The sequence below is a fragment of the Ammospiza nelsoni genome, chromosome 19 (genome assembly GCF_027579445.1).
Source record: "Ammospiza nelsoni isolate bAmmNel1 chromosome 19, bAmmNel1.pri, whole genome shotgun sequence".
Taxonomy (NCBI): domain Eukaryota; kingdom Metazoa; phylum Chordata; class Aves; order Passeriformes; family Passerellidae; genus Ammospiza; species Ammospiza nelsoni.
Window position 1 is genome coordinate 5525456 of NC_080651.1, and position 19517 is coordinate 5544972.

Sequence of the window (19517 nt, forward strand, 5' to 3'; positions counted from 1 at the left end):
ATAAGGCCCCAGCAGAAAAATAATAGACACGTGGGATGGAGTGAGTGCACCTTGCTGCCTGCATGATTTTGGGGGTTGGTTGTTTTTTTTCCCCTGAAGATCTTCATAGTCAATTTTCCTTCTGTTTTCATTTGTTGACTCAGCTGCACTCACAGCCCAAGGCGATGGGTCTGGCCTGGCAGAACCTTCATTCCTGCAGTTCCCATGCTGGAAACAGCTGGGATCACTGCAGCTCTGAGGGGCTGCAGTGTATAGGTTCTAATTTAAGCATTAAAAAAAAAAAAAAATCCCCAGACTGCAGGCTAAAACCTCTCAGCCACGTAACATTTGCCTTGTCTAGGATTTCCACTTTTCCTCCACCCATCTCTGTTCTTTAAGTCATCAAAGTTTGTTCAGCCTAAAGAAGAGGGGAATGAGGGGAGACCTCATTGTCATCTTCAGTGTCCTCATGAGGGGCAGTGGAAGGGCAGATACTCTCCTGACCATAGGATGGCCTGAAGCTGATTTAAGGGAGGTTTAAATTGATAAGCAGGAAAAAGTTTTTCACCCAGAGGATGTTGAGCACTGGAACAGTGGTGACAGCCCCAAGGCTGCCAGAGCACCAGGAGCATTTAGACAATGGCTTCAGGAAAAGGGTGGGATTGTTGAGGTGTCCTGTGCAGGGCCAGAAGATGGACTGGATGATCCTGATGGGTCCCAACCAATTCAGCCTCTTCCATGATTAAAAAGTAAATTCTATTATTAAAAAGACTTTGTTTTATGATTAAAAAGAATGATGAGGAGATGGTTGATAGCCTAACCAGAGCTATGCTGTGGAACTAAGGAACAGTTATTAGGGTAAAAGAGCTATTTTTTTATTAATTAATAGGTAATCTGCTGTTATCTGCCTGATCAATGACTCATTCTGGGCATTACTCTAACCATGCCTTACTATCACCTTATATTTTTGAGACATATCCTCACCCCAAATAAAACTTGACTGAAAGTGTTATATGAAGCTATTCTCTGTACACTCTTTAGCTGTAAATTATTTCCATCCTGATCCATTATCTTAATTTAAGAAGGGCTGCAGATTCCAAGAGTATTTTCTGGGCCAAGATGTTCCTGCTAGTCACCCACAAAAGGAACCATTTAAAGCCTCAGAAACCAAAAATGGTGGGCTGAAAACAAGGACAGACATTGTGGAAAATATCTGAAATCCTCTCATTAAGTCACTTGCCAGGACCTGATGAGATCCTTCACATCCAGAGGACTTTTTGGTAAATTCCAATGTGTACAACATTGACACAAGGCTGCTGTGACTCTCCCTGAGCCACTTCTGCTCTAACACTTTCCCCTGTGAGCTCTGCAGGTGGGATACACACAATTTATGGGTACAGAATAACTATTTATTGGTCATTATCCCCCATAGTTTTCTAGGAGTTACATCCTAGCAGGATAAATATCAGCACATGCAGTGAGTTTCTGCTGGCCAAGGTGGAAATGTGTTCCCCTTCTTCACACAGGCTGATCCCCAGTCTTCATAGCTGCTGTCTTATTCTACATTTTTTCCTTATATTTTTATAACTCTCCATGTCAACAGTTTCCCTCTTGAATCCTTAAGTCATTATCTCAACAATGACTCTCTGTTTTCCCCCTCCCTACCTTTCATGCCTTTAGCCGATGGACTTTCTCACAGCTCAGGAACAATTTTCTCAGCAAAACAGAGCCAAGGTCACACAGCTGTGCTCCTCCAAACCAGGCCTTGGGTCTGAGAGAGCTGAATTCCTGGGCTGCAAGGTTACCTTGGGTCATCTTGGCAACCCAGGGCTCGTTTTCCTGCCTTGAAAAGCTCTCTGATGATTCCCAGGGCAGAAATCATATATGGCCATTTGAACACTCGGTTTGAAGCGTGAGCAGCCAGGATAGAGCCCCAAGGGACAGATTAGGGCCAGGATAAATCCCACAGCAGCATTTTGTGTCCCAGCACACGAGGGAGAGCATGACACTGTCCCAGCCACCAGACCCACAAGTGGCTCGTGCTGGTGACACCTCTAGTGAGACATTTCCAAAAGGAAAAGACAGGAAAAGACATCATGATGTCCTCGAGGCTTAAATGTGTGGAGTGCGGAGGGATGTGCTGTAGCCATTGAAGAACAGCAGGCACTGAACACCCCTGAGGTCAGCAGTTGCTGCCTGGATGCATTTCTGTCAAGGAAAAAAGGCAGAAAGGAAAGGGGCTGAGTCCTCCCAGAGCTTCAAAGCAACAGCTGGGAATTCACCCTCAGGAGTGCTGTGCTCACTGCACCATCATTGCATCTGCAGAGGAAATTACTGCTCTAGATGAGGGCCAGGGGATACCCACCCCAAAGCAGGATGGGGGTGAGCCAGGAACAAGCATCATTTTTACATTTAGTCATGTGGAAAGTGTTCAATAAAGCACGGGGAGAGTGGATTCATGGGAAAACTTTGATGGAAGTGAAAGGAGTTTGGAAAACTCTAACCTTTCCTGTCAAATAGGAATTCTTACCAAAAGTACACTGACCCTTTACATACACACACACAAATATAAATATTGCAAAATATTAGCTTTGCTGTTGCAAAACTTAATGTCTCAGCAAAAATTTGCTTCAACACAACCAATCTCCTACAGAGAAATTCGCAGTCAGCCCTGTCCAACAGATCACATTGTAAGAAAAGGGTGGATGAAATGAGCTTTCTTCCTTCTGAGCATCAGTGGAACCAGCACAAAAACTCCAGCACCATTTTTCACTTTATCCCCAAGATCAATCAAACAATTAACTGCAGGTAGCAGCCATTGTGGCCTGAATCTTCATCATCTGTGAATTAACCCATGAGTTTTTGTTGTCCATGACTTCATTCCTCAAAGCTGCTCACTCCAGAGCTGCAGTGAATAATTTTCATCCAATGGACCATTCCCACCAGTGTGGTTGCTCTTCACTGCCCAAGTGTGAGACTGGGACACACAATATAATTTCTACTGCCTTAGTGGGTAATAAACATTCTAAAGGAGGAAAAAAATCCCTTCCCTGTCCATGCAGGAGTACTCTGTCCTTTCACAGGACAGGAAGGAAGAGCTCCAGAGCAAGGAATACAAGGAAAAAAGGATTCTTACAGCAAATTGAATGGCCAGAGATAATCAGGAGGATCAGCCCTAGGAAAGGCAACTGATGTAATTACTGAAAGAGATGCAGACAGACTTTGCCTTATGACAATGAGAAATTCACCTAAAGACAACTAAAAATGTTTAAAGAGCCCTATAGAAAAGATGATTGGCCTCCAGCATTACCATGATAACACCCCACAAATGCAGCTTAGATTATCATTAGGAGCAGGTTATCATCCAAGATGTTAAAGCATTACAGAATATTTAAACAACCAAGTTATTTGTGTTTCCCTGCTGCAACCCCCACACCATCCTTTGGGCTCATCCTGTTCCCAAAAACTTAAAATAAAAAAGCTCCTTAATACCAATAAGAAACAGGCATTCTTTATGTGGCCAGATGCACGAGGGGATATCTCCTCCAAAACTTGTGTGTGCTGAGCAGAGGAAAGTTTCTGTTTATAGCCTGTATTTTACATACATATTCATTGCTTGTCCCAGAATAAATATGCATATGATAATCATTTCCCCAAAATCATTAACATATTTTCCCTCCTCTTTATATGTGCATTCTTCTGTCCTGGGGGTCTCTTTGGGGGTCTCTCTGGTGGTCACAGACCCCAGTGCTGCAGCTGGAAGGGCTGGGGAACTTCCAGTTCTTTTTACACAAAGGGCATTGTGCACTTTCCTAGGTCTTTTTAAAGAATATACATTGTGTTATCTGATCAGGTATAGACAATTTATCACCTGGTAACAATCCCATTGCCAGGATTTCCATGCCCTAGCAGAGTGGATACTTTCCATTGCATTTTTTTGTCTTTGCAGAGGTTCATCTCCAGCATCTTTCAGGCAGGGAATGCTCCTAGGTGAGAGGGATGCACCTCCAGGCAGTGCAAGTGTATTCCCATCCACCTAGAAGCATTCCCAGCTGCAAACTTGACATTAAAATGTCACTCCCAGTCCTAGAGCAGAGCTGGCCCACAGAAAAGTGAGTTGCTAATACACCTGCTCCAGATGAGAGTATCAAGATTTAAATAGGCACCAAATTTGCATAATACCCTCGAGATAAGCAGCACTACAGCAAAGCCTTGCAAAGCATGAAGGATTTATTTTGTGTCTTATCCACTTCTGTGTTCCAGAAGAGGCCATTCATCATTGTGCCAATACTTCAGAGATTTCACTGAAAGCTCCAACAGCTCTAGATTATCAAGGAATTATATATTTTTCCCCACTGAATAATCATTCCCAGAAGCCTGCGAGGAAAGAAAAAAAAAATCCCATTTTCATCATGTAGGCTAATGACACTGCAAGTAATGACATTCACTTTTAATGACTGCCCAAAGACATTGAAACCTCTCTATTTTGGCCAGCTGAATGGATTTTTTCTTTACTGCTTCATTTCCAGTTAGATACACACTCAACAGCTTACAGACAGGTCTTCCTCAATGCCCTGGCTACACAGGACCTCTACAAAAATAAAAAATTCCCATAGTTGTTGCACTATCACTGGAGTGAGGTATTTATCCCAATTCAGGAATATGGAATGGAAATTCAGCCTCCTCTGCCTGTGGGGACCCCACATCACATCATGGCAAACCCAGGTTAACCTTTCCTGCCACAGAGACCTCCAAAAACTCACTGTTCCTGCCACAGAGACCTCCAAAAACTCACTATTGGCACTTGGGATGGCCAACAAGGAACACTGGAGGCTGGACGGGGGCAATGCCTTTAATCCAGCACTGACTATTTTGTTCACAACATCAGAGGAAAGCCAACAAAAGCTCAAAACTTGTGGACAGGTGGGATATTTAGAGAGGTAGAACTTTGTATTGCAGTGGTTTGAGGGCTTAACTCGCTTAAGCTCCTCTTGAAACTGCCAGGCTCAGATATATGGTGATGAGGCTGTAAAACTTTCCTGTTGAGACTAATGTATTGATCAATCCAGAAGCTACATGAAATTTGTCCCATCTGGAGAGAATTCTGTATGTGCTATCTTGCCATCAGTTGTCTGTGATAGCCTTTAAACCTCCAGCCCCTGCTTTGATGCACATGTGGTTTAACTCAGATCTGTTTTCCTTAAATAGCAAAGTGAACACATCTGGCAGTGATGTTTAGACTGGGAAAACCTTTTGATAAGGGGATGGAGGTTACTGAACAGCAAGAAAAGCACTGTACCATCACTGCTGGAATCAGTGGAACTTACTGCTGTGTTATTCATTTGCTCTGAACCTTTTGCTGCTTCTGCAAAGCAGAAAAGTATTGGAAGCTTGGAAAGCTGATACAGATAGCTTTACTCATGCTTTAAATGGATGCAGTCACAGATGACAGACAAACAACATGCACAAATGTGATGGTGTTCACAGAGGTTCTTGGATGAGGGAAGAGACGAGGATCTGACTCCATGTTTCAGAAAGCTTGATTTATTATTTTATGATATATATTACATTAAAACTATACTAAAAGAATAGAAGAAAAGGTTTCATCAGAAGGCTGGCTAAGAATAGAAAAAGAAAGAATGATAACAAAGGTTTGTGGCTCAGACTCTCTGTCTGAGCTAGCTGTGATTGGCCATTAATTAGAAACAACCACATGAGACCACTCACAGATGCACCTGTTGCATTCCACAGCAGCAGATAACCATTGTTTACATTTTGTTCTTGAGGCTTCTCAACTTCTCAGGAGGAAAAATCCTAAGGAAAGGATTTTCCATAAAAGATAACAGTTATCATTCTTTCTTTTTCTATTCTTAGCCAGCCTTCTGATGAAATCCTTTCTTCTATTTTTTTAGTATAGTTTTAATGTAATATATATCATAAAATAATAAATCAAGCCTTCTGAGACCCCTGTGAACACCATCACAGCTATGGGAATTATTTCCTGTGGTGGGCACCAAAGAACCCAATCCCAAAACTATTCCCAAATCTGACTCAAATCCAATGAGCTGTTGCTTGCCTCCCTCAAAACAGCAATGTGAATTTTGCACAGGTGGGACCTGCCTGTTTTTGTCACAAGCTGAGATGTCTCTGACAGCACCCAGAGCTGGAACAAAGGGACACAAAGCAGCACAGATCCCAGCTCTGCAATCTGCCCCATCCCACAGCCCAAGCTGGATGACTTCATCCCTTCTCACTGCACTGATCCCCTCTGGGCTGGTTACAGGACAGATGTGCTCTGCTTTACAGCAGGAAAACTCTTTGGTAGAGAAACAATGAGAAGTACAATCATTTTTTAAACGAAAACTGATCCAAAACTGACAGGGATGCCAACAGAGACTAAGAATACCAGAGGAGAGGGGTTGCTTGGGAGATTTGTGGAATTTCCTGCTTCTGGACCAATTAGAAATAGTACAAGACCATAACAATATATTCTGATGACAGCGTACCGTGTCACTCATCATTTTGGCCTGAAAATTGGAATTAGAGATGAAATAATGGGAAGAAGAAACTTTATTCACACTTGCAAGTTTCCTCAAAGACTCTTCAGGGAGAGAGGAGTGTTGCTCTTCCATCTGTATTCTCTCACCCATCCCATCTTTGCAGACACTCACCTGGCAAATTACATCTGTTTCTGGAAGTGTTCTCAGGAATTTGAGTAAAGGATATTATAGTTATAAATGAGAACATCCCCACTGCCTGGCAGGCAGTGCATCCACTGTGCTCAAAGAATTAATCAACACATTTCAGAGGACCTCATGAAAAAAAGGTAAATTCAAGAGGTCATTGATGCCTATGGATTAGGTATTTTACACTGTTAAAGTTTCCAGTCATCTCATAATCTTTCATACATCAAAGCCATCAACAGCCCTGGGAGATAAGGCAGAACTGTTATCCCACTCTTGTGGTGGGAGAACCAAGAGATGCAGAACACGGGCTCAACACAAAGCAAGATCTTGACTGTTGGCTTTATAAACCCTTGGTGGATCCCTTCACACTGGGCAAGGCTTCCTCCGAGCTCTGTCGAAACCTCAGGAGCCCCAAATCTGAGTTTTTGAGCTGGGAGGGGTGGTTTGTGCTGACTGAGCTGCCATTCCCCCTCCATCCCCACCGCACATTGCAGCTCTCACAGCACCATGATCCCTACTGCTCTAAAATCCAACCAAAGTCTCACATCTGGAGTGTTTGCACTGCGTGCCCACATAACAAAAGCAAGGCTCACAACCTCCCAGACCCCACGGCATTGCTGAATCACCCTCCTTGAGCTGAACTTTGGATTTATCTTTGCCATGATGCTTCAAACCGCTGATGCCAATCCCTTGCCCAATCTCCCACGCACAGCAGTCACCCTGTACCTCCCTGTTGCCTGCAAACCTCCTGGGTTTCCTTTCCTTTCCTTTTCAGGTGGAGCAGTTCTCCTTTCCACGAGCCATAGCAACTCTCCCATTTGTCCCAACATGGGCCAGCAGGTTGAAGAAGGCAATTCCTGCCCCTCTGCTCAGGCTACACTTGGATTCTGTGTCCAGCCTTGGGTTCCTCAGCACAGGGAAGATGTGAAGCTGTGGGAATGGGTCCAGAGGAGGCCAGGAAGATGCTCCAAGGGCTGGAGAATGGCTGAGAGTTGGGTTTGTTCAGCCTGGAGAAGTGAAGGCTCTGGGAAAACCTTTATTATAGCCTTGCCATACACAAATGAAGCTCACAGGAAAGATGGGAGCATGTAAGACTGTGGTGGAGATGAGACAAGGGCTGATGCTTTTAAACTGAAAAAGAGCCATCTTAGACTATACATAAGAATGAAATTTTTTATGCCTAGGGTGGTGAAACACTGCTAGGAAAGAGGTTGTTATAGCTGTGAAACCCTGGAAACATCCAAGGCCAGATTGGACAGTGTCACTGTCATATTTTCTGGAAAAATCCCCTCCTGGGGGATTTTGCTCCTGGGAAGCTGAGAAGCTTCAGAGAAAAAGGAAAACAATTCTTATCTCATTTGCTTCTCCTGTGTTTTGCTGCTTTGGAATGTGTTTAGACATTTTTTACCCACAGGTGGTTGTTTCATTGATTTCATGTGAATTGTTTTGAATTAATGACCAGTCAAGGTCAAGCTGTGTTAGGACTCTGGAGAGAGTCACGAGTTTTCATAGTCTTTTAGTCTTTTGTAAGTATCCTTTCTGTATTCTTTAATATAATATAGTATCACAAAATAATAAATTAGCCTTCTGAAAACATGGAGTCAGATTCATCCTTCCTGCCTTCGTCTGGGAACCCCACAAACACAAGAGGACAGGGCTTGGAGCTGCCTGGGCTGGTGGAAGGTGTCCCTGCCCATGGACTACACAACCTTGGGGTCCCTTCCAACCCAAACTACTCTGTGATTCCATGGTCCAACTCTGTGGCTGGCAAAAGGGATGATGCCCGTAGGAAGCTGGGAAATGGCTGAGGGCAGCCAACACCATGAATAGAACCCACTCCTCTCCTGTGCTAAACCTCTCCACTCCCTCAGGAAAGCAGGAGGCTGGGAATGGGCTGGAGACCAGAGGAATTGCCCTGGCAGCCCAGCCTGAGCCTGTTAAACAGCAACATCTCCTCAATGTTCATGGCCAGTCCAGGCTCACACGCAAGCCTGGATCCCAACCTTCCAACCCAAATGTAGGCAGCATGTTTTCAAAACCTGGACTCGAGCCCAGAAGAGAATTTTCAAGCTCTAGCCACCTTTTTTCACTGGTGCTTTTGCATTTCTGATGTCAATATCATTTTGGGTAATAATATGTTTCAAGTCAATTCGCTGTCTGGGCTTCATACACATACAAAGTCTGACAGGCAAATAAAGAAAAGAAACACATATTTGATAGATTTAAAAGCTGTTTCCATTTGGATTTCCTTTTAATAGAAACATTCTGTTGATCTTTGGTTTTGTGGAAGTGGAGGGTGCTGGATTTTTTTTTAATAGAAAGTAATTCAAGGGGCAAATTTGCCTTAATGGGGTCCTGTCAATCTCTTCAAATGCCACTTTGGAAAACTGCAATTAAAAAAGTATTTCAAAACAACAGGACAGACACTAAGTGGAAAGTGTAGGTTGTAGAAATATCCCCCAGCTCATTGCCTCGGTTTTTGCAAATTCTGAACTATAGAAACAAGCTTTTAATTTTTAAAAAATTTAAAATGCTTTTAGGTTTTTTTTTTTTAAAAAAGAGGGAAGTAAAAAAACAAATAGAGAAGCTTCATAGGCAGAGGTCCTATGGATCATGAATAACCCAGACGTAGTTGCCATCCAGGACTTGAGAAGAGCACAAGAAGCTCAAACCCATGGAGACACAGTGACCAAAACAACACAGGAAACCCAACCCTGATGGGCAATTGCAGAAGTATTTACAGGTACATGTTTGCTTACCCTGTTCAACATTTCAAAGAAAATATTTGATAACAGAGTAACACATCTGTCATGTCAGCATGGCTGCACAAAAGCCTCTCTGACCAAAATAAAAGGTCCTTAAGTACTAGAATGACACTTCTAGTGCCCAAGGGACATTATCTGATGGAGGAATGGATTTACAGATAGAGAAAACTGCTGGATTTATTACAATTATTACTGAAGAAGCTTATTTTGATAGATCTGTGTTAGCACAAGTATCTGGCACAGGGCATGGTGCCAGTGAAGGTTCCATTGCCCTTTCCCTCCCCTTGGAATCATCCAGCAGAGCCAAAATCCTCAGCAAGAAATGCTCAGGGAGGCTCTCCTGGCACACAGCTGAGGGCTACAGCCCCTGCACATCAAACACACCCATAAATTAGCAGCAATTGGGTTTCCAGCAGCCAGTCCAGCGAATTAGTCCAAGGAAAGAGATTGCCAAACTTGCCAAGCAGGAAGGCTCCCAAACCTGCCCCGAGCTTTGTGCTATTCTTTGATTATACTGACATCTAAAGGTCACCAAATTAACTGTGTTAAACTTCCTGGCACATTCTTTCTGCTTCTGTTTCCCTTATCTGATGTCATCTCAAAAAAGAAAAAAAAAAAAAAATCGATGAACATTTGCTGCTTTGTGAAGAAAAATGGAAAACTGGTAATACATTACAGAACTTTCACTGCTTTGGTGTTTAAATAAAAGACTTCTGGGGAAGAAAAATAAACCAAGAGAAGTCTAAGTCTGTGAGTACCAATATCGGGAGGATCAAGAAGGTAATATAGAATTTATCATACACCAGAACTGCAGATCTGATTTGTGATTTACTTCTGCATTTGCCTTCCAAGAAGGAATCCCAGGTATTCAGCAATACAAGGAAGAATTAATCTGGCCCATACATCATAGATTTCAGCAGTAACTCCTCCTTTTACCACAATTCCAAGAGGGGACAGAGCTTTGTTTGCACAAGCTGAAGTCCCATTTTGTGCCCTGGAACATCCTGGTGTCTCTCTTAATGCCCTATTCAGCTTTACCAGCCTGCAGGGAAATAAATAACCAAAGGGCAGTTGTGCAAACCAGCCATGCCACAGGCAGGGATTAGCCAAGTTTTCAGCACATTGGTGTCACATAATGATAATGATAACGATAATAGTAATAATAATAATAATAATAATAATAATAATAATAATAATAATAATAATAATAATAATAATAATAATAATAATAATAATAATAATATTGCTGCAGCTCCTCTGAAGGACAACATCCCCCTGAGTTTCCTTTCTGCAGCCAAAGCAGAGCCAACAGCTCACATAAAGCTCTGAAAACCAGGAGCCCCAGACCCCAAACAAGTGTTTGAACATGTTTACTATTATTATTATAAAATTATAATAATTATAATAATAATAATTACAATATTTTTTATTATTTCATATTATAGTAATAATTTTGCAGCTCCTCTGAAGGATAACAACCCCCCGTGCTTCCCTTCTGCAGCCAAAGAGGAGCCAGGAACTCACACAAAGCTGTGAAAACCAGGAGCCCCAGACCCCCAAACAAGTGTTTGAACATGTATATTATTATTATTAATAATAATTTTGCAGCTCCTCAAAGGAGCTCGGGCTCCTGAAGGACAACAACCCCGTGAGTTTCCCTTCTGCAGCCAAAGCACAGCCAGGAGCTCAGACAAAGCTGTGCAGTCCAGGAGCCCCATAACCATGTTTATTATTATTATTATTATTATTATTATTATTATTATTATTATTATTATTATTATTATTATTTTCCAGCTCCTCTGAAGGACAACAACCCCCTGAGTTTCCTTTCTGCAGCCAAAGCACAGCCAGGAGCTCAGACAAAGCTGTGCTGTCCAGGAGCCCCATAACCATGTTTATTATTATTGTTATTGTTATTGTTATTATTATTATTATTATTATTATTATTATTATTATTATTATTATTATTATTATTATTATTATTATTACAACCCCCTGAGTTTCCTTTCTGCAGCCAAAGCACAACCAGGAGCTCAGACAAAGTTGTGAAAACCAGGGGCCCCAGACCCCCAAACAAGTGTTTGAACATGTATATTATTATTATTAATAATAATTTTTAAAAATTAAATGAATAATAATAACAGTTCTGCATGCATGGACACAAACTAGCCATCCATTTCTCAGCGCCAGCCCCCTCGAGGGGATGAGCACCCTGCAGCTGGGGGTAAACAGCAGCTCCTGAGCCCCCTAAGCCAGGCTGCCATCAGCAGGCTGGCGCTGAATGAGACACTAATCAGATTAGGATAAATTGCTTTAATCTGACACTCGGGAGTGAAAAGCCCCCACATCTCCTCTGCCAGGGCTTTGAGCAGCCCTGACTGCCGCAGCTTCACACCCAAACCACGGAGTATTTGCCTTATTCCAGGCAGCACTTTTATCATCCTAATCATGGATTAAACAAGTGTATTTCAGGGAAGAAAGGGATTGGGTTGAAAACAGGCAGAACAAGGGATGCTGCTCTATTTCACAGCATGGCTGGGGGAAATGTGGAGATGGCAGAGAGTGGAGGGGACAGAGGCAGCCAGGCTGAGCAGGGTGAGGATGCCCCCAGCATCAGAGGGGACAGGGTCAGCAGCGCTCATGGTGGGACCTTGGGGATGACCAGCAGCACCCATGAGGAAGAGCAGACCCAGAGCCTGCCCACCCTGGCAGAGATGCCCAGAGGAGGGCACAGCTTGCTGCCTCAGCATCCCTGAGCTTTGCTTCACACACTCATAGCATTTGAGAGCAGGAGCAGCAAAGCCTGGGGTTTATTAAAGCCTGAAAACACACACACACACACACACACACACACACAAAATCCTCCTTATTTCCTCCTTGCAGCCACATCTCTGCACTCCCCCCTCACCTGCTTGCAGCAGAGCCATAAACCCAACAGCTCTGGGACCTCTGTCCCACCATCAAACCCTGCTCCAGTCGGGTCTAAGGCCAGGTGAGAGGGCTGCCAGCAGAAAGCAGCAGACTTGCAAACACAGCGCCATAAACCTGGTTTCCTTAGGGGATGGAACAAAGGGAACAGGCACAGATGAAAGCAGAGAGCGCTGCTGCTTGTCCTCTGCACAATCAGACACAGCAACAATGCCAGGGAATGAAAGTGCTGCAAGAAAGCAACTACTCTTTTATTGTATTGTTCTACAATAATATTCTATTGTATTGTTCTACAATAATATCCTATTGTAACTCTGTCCCCCTGGAAAAAAAAATCTTTTTTAAGATTTTTCTAAGCCTTCTGATGTTGACATTCTCGTAGTGAACTTTCTCACACACTTTCTATAAATAACTCATTGTTTTGCATTCCTTTATGGAGGAGGAGAAATTTGATGGACTGTTGGTTTGTCCAGTGTCATTGGAGAGGTGGCACTGTCACGCTCCAATCCGCTGTCACTTTTGGAAAACTATAAATGTTGGAGTCAGAAAATAAACTTCCCTTTTCCTTCACCTTGAGAACAGCAGCGTGAGCTTGTGTTCTTTTGTGTCCTACAGTGACATAACTCCACAGGTACATCATCACAAATATCCAGAGCAGGGCAGAGAGGCTGACACAGCACAGATACCTGCTGTTCCCCCAAAGCACCACAAAAGCAGTCAAACAGCACAGGACAAGCAAAACCAACACATGCTGCTTTTGATTTAAAAATGTTCATCCTGCTGTATCCTCCACAGCACTCAATCAGAGAGCACTGCTGCTTGTCCTCTGCACAATCAGACATAGCATCAGCCCAGCAACAATGCATGGGAATTAAAATGCTGCAAGAGTGCAAGTGGGTATTGTAACTCCACATTTATATCATCACAAATGTCCAGGGCAGAGAGGCTGACACAGCACAGATACCTGCTGTTCCCCCAAAGCACCACAAAAGCAGTCAAACAAGCACAGGACAAGCAAAACCAACACATGCTTTTGATTTTAAAATGTTCATCCTGCAGAGGCTGCGTCCTCCACAGCACTCAGAGGCCCAACCCTGAAGCAGATCTATCACTGGTAACCAGGCAAGACATTAAGTGAGGCTCATTTTTGCCCAGGTAACACCTCCAGGACTGGGCTTCAGCTGTTTTGCTTTCCCTGGCAGACTGATGTCATTGCCTTGCTCAAACAAGGGCTTGAGTTGCCTTCCTTGCCGTGACCTCCCCGTGCAGAATCAGAAGGTTTATTTGTTCTAAGATAAAGTATGGTGACACATTAAAGATGCCCTCATTCCTCCTCTTAGATCAGCCTGACATCTGTTTCAAAAACGTTATGAAACACCCTCTGAACCTGCTGTGGAATTGAATGTTGTGATATTTCACCCAGCCGCCGTCGGGGCGAACTTTCACCTCCACGTGAAAGCCTGAGTGTCAAAAGTGAAAACAAACCACTCAGAGCCTTCCACTGGGACAGACCTGCAGTGACACTGGATGTAGGGAAATAACTGCAGATGGTCTTGTTGTGGGGGAAATCTCACCTGCCATGAAACCAAGATCATATCGTGGTGCTGCCTCGTGGTAACACATCCAGACTGCAGCAAGGTCATTCCACAGGAAACCCTCACACAACAACAGGGTTTTGTTCATTGTGGTTAATAGTTCTTGAATGGAGTGTGGGGAAATTAAAAAAAAAAAAAAAGCCTAGCCAAATATTTTTGCTACAGATAAAGCAAGCTGCAGTTAGACAGATTTTTTTTTTCATGTTTGCAGTGGAGAAACAATATGGTGTTATTGAGAACGAGAGAGGGGTTCTTTCTTTAAGAAAATTTAAAAGCTTTGTATATTAATCATGAAAAAAGGAGAATGCTTGCCAACCTAGTGGAATTTCTCACACATAACAACCCAAGAGTTTTGGTGTTCCTTGCAAAAATACCCACAACTGTCAAGCAGAGAGTTGAGAGTTCTCAAAGCCCCTGGGTGATGCAGGATTTCTACTTCTCCTGTGGAAAGGAATCTGGAGAGTGTGTTTTAGCCACATAGAGGTGCTGCAAAAGAAGAGTGATGCCAGCAGAGACACAGACCCACACTGGAGAGCATAAAGAGGATGGGGAGAGCTTGGTGAGGGTCTGGAGAGAGAAAGCAGAAAAAAATTCATTTTTTCAGAAAATATCCTGTGACAGTGATGTTCTGCTCCATCTGCAGAACTGACCATGGAAGGCACCTAGAGGAGCTCCTGAAATGCCTCTTGTGCGCCAGCAATCTAGAAACCTCTCAATTCCTAACAAGAAACACAACTGGCAGCCCCAAGATTAGAGGCAAATCGTGAGGGAAAGAGCTGCTGGTGGGATGTAGGAATTGGTGAACCCTTTCCTCAGGACAGCCAACACTGTGGCACCAGGATCTTCTCAGAACAAACACAGACAGAGAGGAGGAGAAAGCAGAAAAGCCTCTGAGCCCTCTGCAGGTGAGATTTGTGCCTCAGATGCCAAGCAACAGGCACATGGGTTTGCAGTGTTATGCAGCCAAGGCAAACAAGGCACAGCAAAGCCCAAATGTGACCCCCTCAGGACCCATAAATCGGCCTCTGGGAGCTGTGGGGGGCACGTTGTTCCTAATTGTGTCTTGTTTCACTTGGCTCCTTAAACAGCAAATCTCTTGCTGCCTTGGCCACAGTCCTCAGTCTCACACCTTGGTGGGGCTTACCTCTTCTCTTGGAGTGGTAAAATAAAGAAATCCCTAATAGTGACACATGTGAAATGTTTTTGATCAAACCCTGCTAGTTTTTATAAGAAGCAGCAAGGATGACATGCAGAGAACCTCTCCAACTGGGGAACTGGGATTGTTCCTACAGCAAAAGGAACCATCACCTACTATCATGTTATTAAACAGTTAAACCATATATCCCTACATTATCCAAATCACTTATCATCAATACACTTTCAATTAACCTTCCTCTGTATTTCCTAGTATCAAAAAAATCTACTTAGTTACTGGTGTGCTGCATGCAGAGCAGTGCAAAAATACACTGGTTTTCCCTGAAATAGGAAATTAACCACAAAACCCATCAGTTGCTTAATGCATTGCAGGTTCCTGTCTGATCTGCTCCAAACTTTCTCAGCCCTGCCAACTCCTCAGCATCTTCCTCTGCTGTGAATGTCTTGGATTATCATTTCACAGGGGACTTCACTGCTTTTTTCTAGTTTGCACCTCTTCTCCTCATTTCTGTTCTGTATTTCCCACACTTTCTGATCAGTCAATGCACTGAGCAGGAGAAATGGAAACTGGATAAATCAGCATCACACCTTGTCCAATTACCTCCCATTGTAACCACATCCAGATGCTACACTCAGAAGTTGCAAGAAATTCCATTGGGGATGGTCATAAAATTAAAAGCATATCTATTCCATTCCTCTGTTATCAAGTCACAATATTTCCCCTTTTAGCTTCAAATATTTATATAATTTGCAATACACATAGCCCTCATCCCAAAATAGGAGGGAAAATGCAGAGTTGGACATTTCCAGTGCCTACAGACCAGACTTTGCACAAAGCCAAGGCCAAAACACAAGGAAACCTGTGGCATGAGAGAACACAAGATAAAATATAGCATAAAATGGAATAAATATAACATAAAATAGAATACAACATAAAATAACCCTGCTTCTGATCTTTACAGCATCCAGATTTCTCTGGACCTGCTTCCACTGGTGTTTTTTCCTTCTCTGAAAGCTTGCAGGCAGAACCACAGCAGGATTCCCAGGTCATCCTGTCCCATGGTGTTGGTGTTTCCTGATGGCTGCTGCTGAGAGCCTGCAAATGGCACTTTTGATTATATCAGTGTCTTGAAGGCCTCTGAGATTGATTTACACAGACAGTTCCCTCACTCACATCACTGACAGCCAGTGAGGCTCGAATTTACAGCAAAAATTCCTGATTTAATCCAGAAATTCATCACCTTGCACTTCTGTGTCAAACCACTTCTGTGGCTCCCCCTCTCCAATCCTCCTCCTCTGCTGATGCCTCCCCACAGTCCATCAGCAACAGCTTCACTGATGGGAATATTTAATAAAATCAGCCACAAAACCCACTTCACAAGACTCCACCTCACAACACGCTTAGTCCTGACAACTCTGCTATCAACAAAAACCATCACATGTCCCTTAAGCAGCTCCCTGTACACTAACTTCTAAAATCTTGCTGTAATCCTTTTTTTCTCTGACTAAACTAATTTCTTATGTGGCACAACAACAAATACTTGTACAACCACAAATAATAAATACAAACCTGGCTCTTTCCAGATGAAGACAGTGTAGTTGACAGAGGTGTGACATTTGAACCTGCATGCCAGCCCACTTTCCAATCCCCTTTGTCTTGAACAATATTTTTTTTTCTTTCTCCAATATTCATTGCAAAGCTTTTCCTTCTATTCAGGTCAAACCCAAAGGCCTGCAGTTATTCACTACCACTAAGTCTTTTGTTACAGTCACGATTAAAACACAATTAAAGCTGGATTATGGGATGCTTATGCAGAACAGGATGTTAATCCACAAATGGTCCTGTGGAAGCCACATTTGGAGTCAAATCCTAGCTGGTGCAAGTAAGAGAACTGGAATTGCACCCAGAGGAGATTAATACAACAGTACCTCACTAATTCACACTGAAGGCGAGAAAACCACATTGACTATTTCTGACTGAGAGGAGTAGGAGAAGTACAAATAAATGCACCACAAAATGCTCTCCTTTTCAGTTCCAAGCAGCAATCTGAGTGAACATCATGGGGCACTGCAATGAGAGGAGCATGCTATATATAGCTAATGAAATCTTGCTAACATTAGACATGGCTGCAGCATCTGTTACTAAATCTTTGCTGAGGAGTGTACACAGACCAGCAAAAGCAATGTACTGAAATGAAGCTTTGTCAGCTTCTGTTGTGCACAAACACAACCTTAAATTGAGGTTTGATATTTACTGCTGTGTCATCTCCACAGGCAATTCTCATCAGTGCCTGAGGTGATCCTCAGGTGATGCCAAACTCCACAGCACCAGCAATTTCACTGCCTCTCCTTATTACTCTCCAGAAAATTTTCAATCAACACAAAGGAAATTATGCCCAAGGTACAGACCTGCTCTCATTAACTCAATCTGCATCCACAGGATGGCCCATTTGAGGAAATTTTCAGCTTTTAAAAAAAACTCTTCAGCATCTTCCACATGCTGAGCACCAATCCCAGAGACCCATCCTGCTCCCTGCCCTGACCACAGCAGGGCTGTAATTCTGTCCCACAACATGTTGATGTCTCAGGTTTTGGCTGAATTTATTGATTGCCCTGTAACTTTAAGGTTTCAACACCCATGGGAACAAGTGAGAAGAAGTCAGCCTTGCTCCAAACCACACCAAGGCCAGAAGAGCAGCCACAGGCAGGGAGGAGCCCCCAGCACTGCAGCAGCAGGACAGACACTACATCATCCCAAAATACAACATTCTGGATTTAGATCCCTTTGGGGACAAAGAAGAAGGCTGTAGGACTTTGTGGAGCAGAATCTATGGGTTTTAGAGCTTGGACTATCCCAGCAGAAACCACCTCAGTGCCTTCAGCAGGAATCAGCCAATCTCCAACCTCAACAGGACTTCCTCTGTGAAACCAAGCACTGGCTCCAGCTGAGCCCAGCAGCAATTTCTGAGGCTGATTCCTGCTTTGCAGAGCTTTATCCAACAGAAGGAAGAAATTCAAAGCCCCAGGTAGGCTGTGAATCCACTCAGGCACAAAGACAGCAGAGGCATTCACCTAAATGCAGGATGCCCACAGCAAAATATCCATTCCCTGACAACAGCTTCTGGGTACCAATCTCTCATCATCGTGGTGTTAAGCAGTCACAGTCAATAACTTCCTGGCATCTTGGAGGATTCCTCTGCACCTGGATTTCCAGGGAGTTATACAATTTCTGCCTCGCAGGACCCCGGCCATTTTTTGTGCCAGTTCTCCCTTCAATTTCACACTTAATTAAGTCCCCAGATCAAGTCTCAGGAAGGATTGCTCACCAGACCAGCAGCCAGAATTTATGTCCTGTCTAACTGATGGGGCCTGAGGACCAAAGGAAAAAAAGAGAGAGCACGAGTGATAACCAGAGAGGGAGAACAAGGAAAGCTGATTTTATTACAGGGTTAAAAGCCTAATCTTCTACTAAAATGGTATCACATGAGAGGAAAAGAGTCTCTTATCCATGTGACACTGCTGACCCAGGCTTGCTTTAGAAGCTGTAATATCATTCCAAGAGAAAATTATGTTGGCAAGTAAGTATTCTTGGGAGACAGCTAAAAGGAAGCAGAACTCAGAGAGAATTCAGCCTGGGATGGAAAAGGGGCTGCCTTTGGGGAGGAGACACACTGAACCTGTGATGAGGAACCCTGCAAAACCAGACAGAGGTAATGGGAAAGCCTACAAGGGCTCAGTGTGATGAAGTGCTCAAAGGCTTGGCTATTTCCTCTGAACTGTCTCCAAACTCCCCAATTTAGGCCGAAAACCTCATGAGCTAAATCCTACTCAGGAGATTTCTGGAAGTTCCTGTTCTTTTTGGAAGTATCGCAAGAGGGATTATTTTTATTGCTGCAGTTTGGCATTCCAGTGCAGCATGGCCAAACCCAGGAAGGCTGAAGGCAGTGAAGAAGCAGAGTTAACATTTTTTGAGTGCTGTGAGAGACTGAATCATAATTTTAAGTGTTTCAGGTCAGTTTTATTCTGGGCACACACAAGCAGATCTTCATGATAAGCAGACTACATCCTCTCTTTAAAGCCTCAGAAAAAGAACATTTGAAAGATCCCAAACATGTTTTTTTATAAAACTTAGCACTGCCATAACAATGCTGACCAGAAGATAACAGCAGCTACTTCACCCTCTAATTTGTACTTCACATTTTCAATGTAAATCACTGCAAGCTCACCTGCCTACATCCTTGTGTACCTCTCTACCCCTCTCTCCTTACAAACCTGAATTTAAGAACATGTAAATAAGTGTTTTCACATTTTCTGAAAAACTTGGAACCTAAACAGTGACAGAATTGCCCCAGCTGTGGGGGAGATGGGCTTTAATCCTTTTTGGTGCAGAAATGGACAGAGCAGAACTC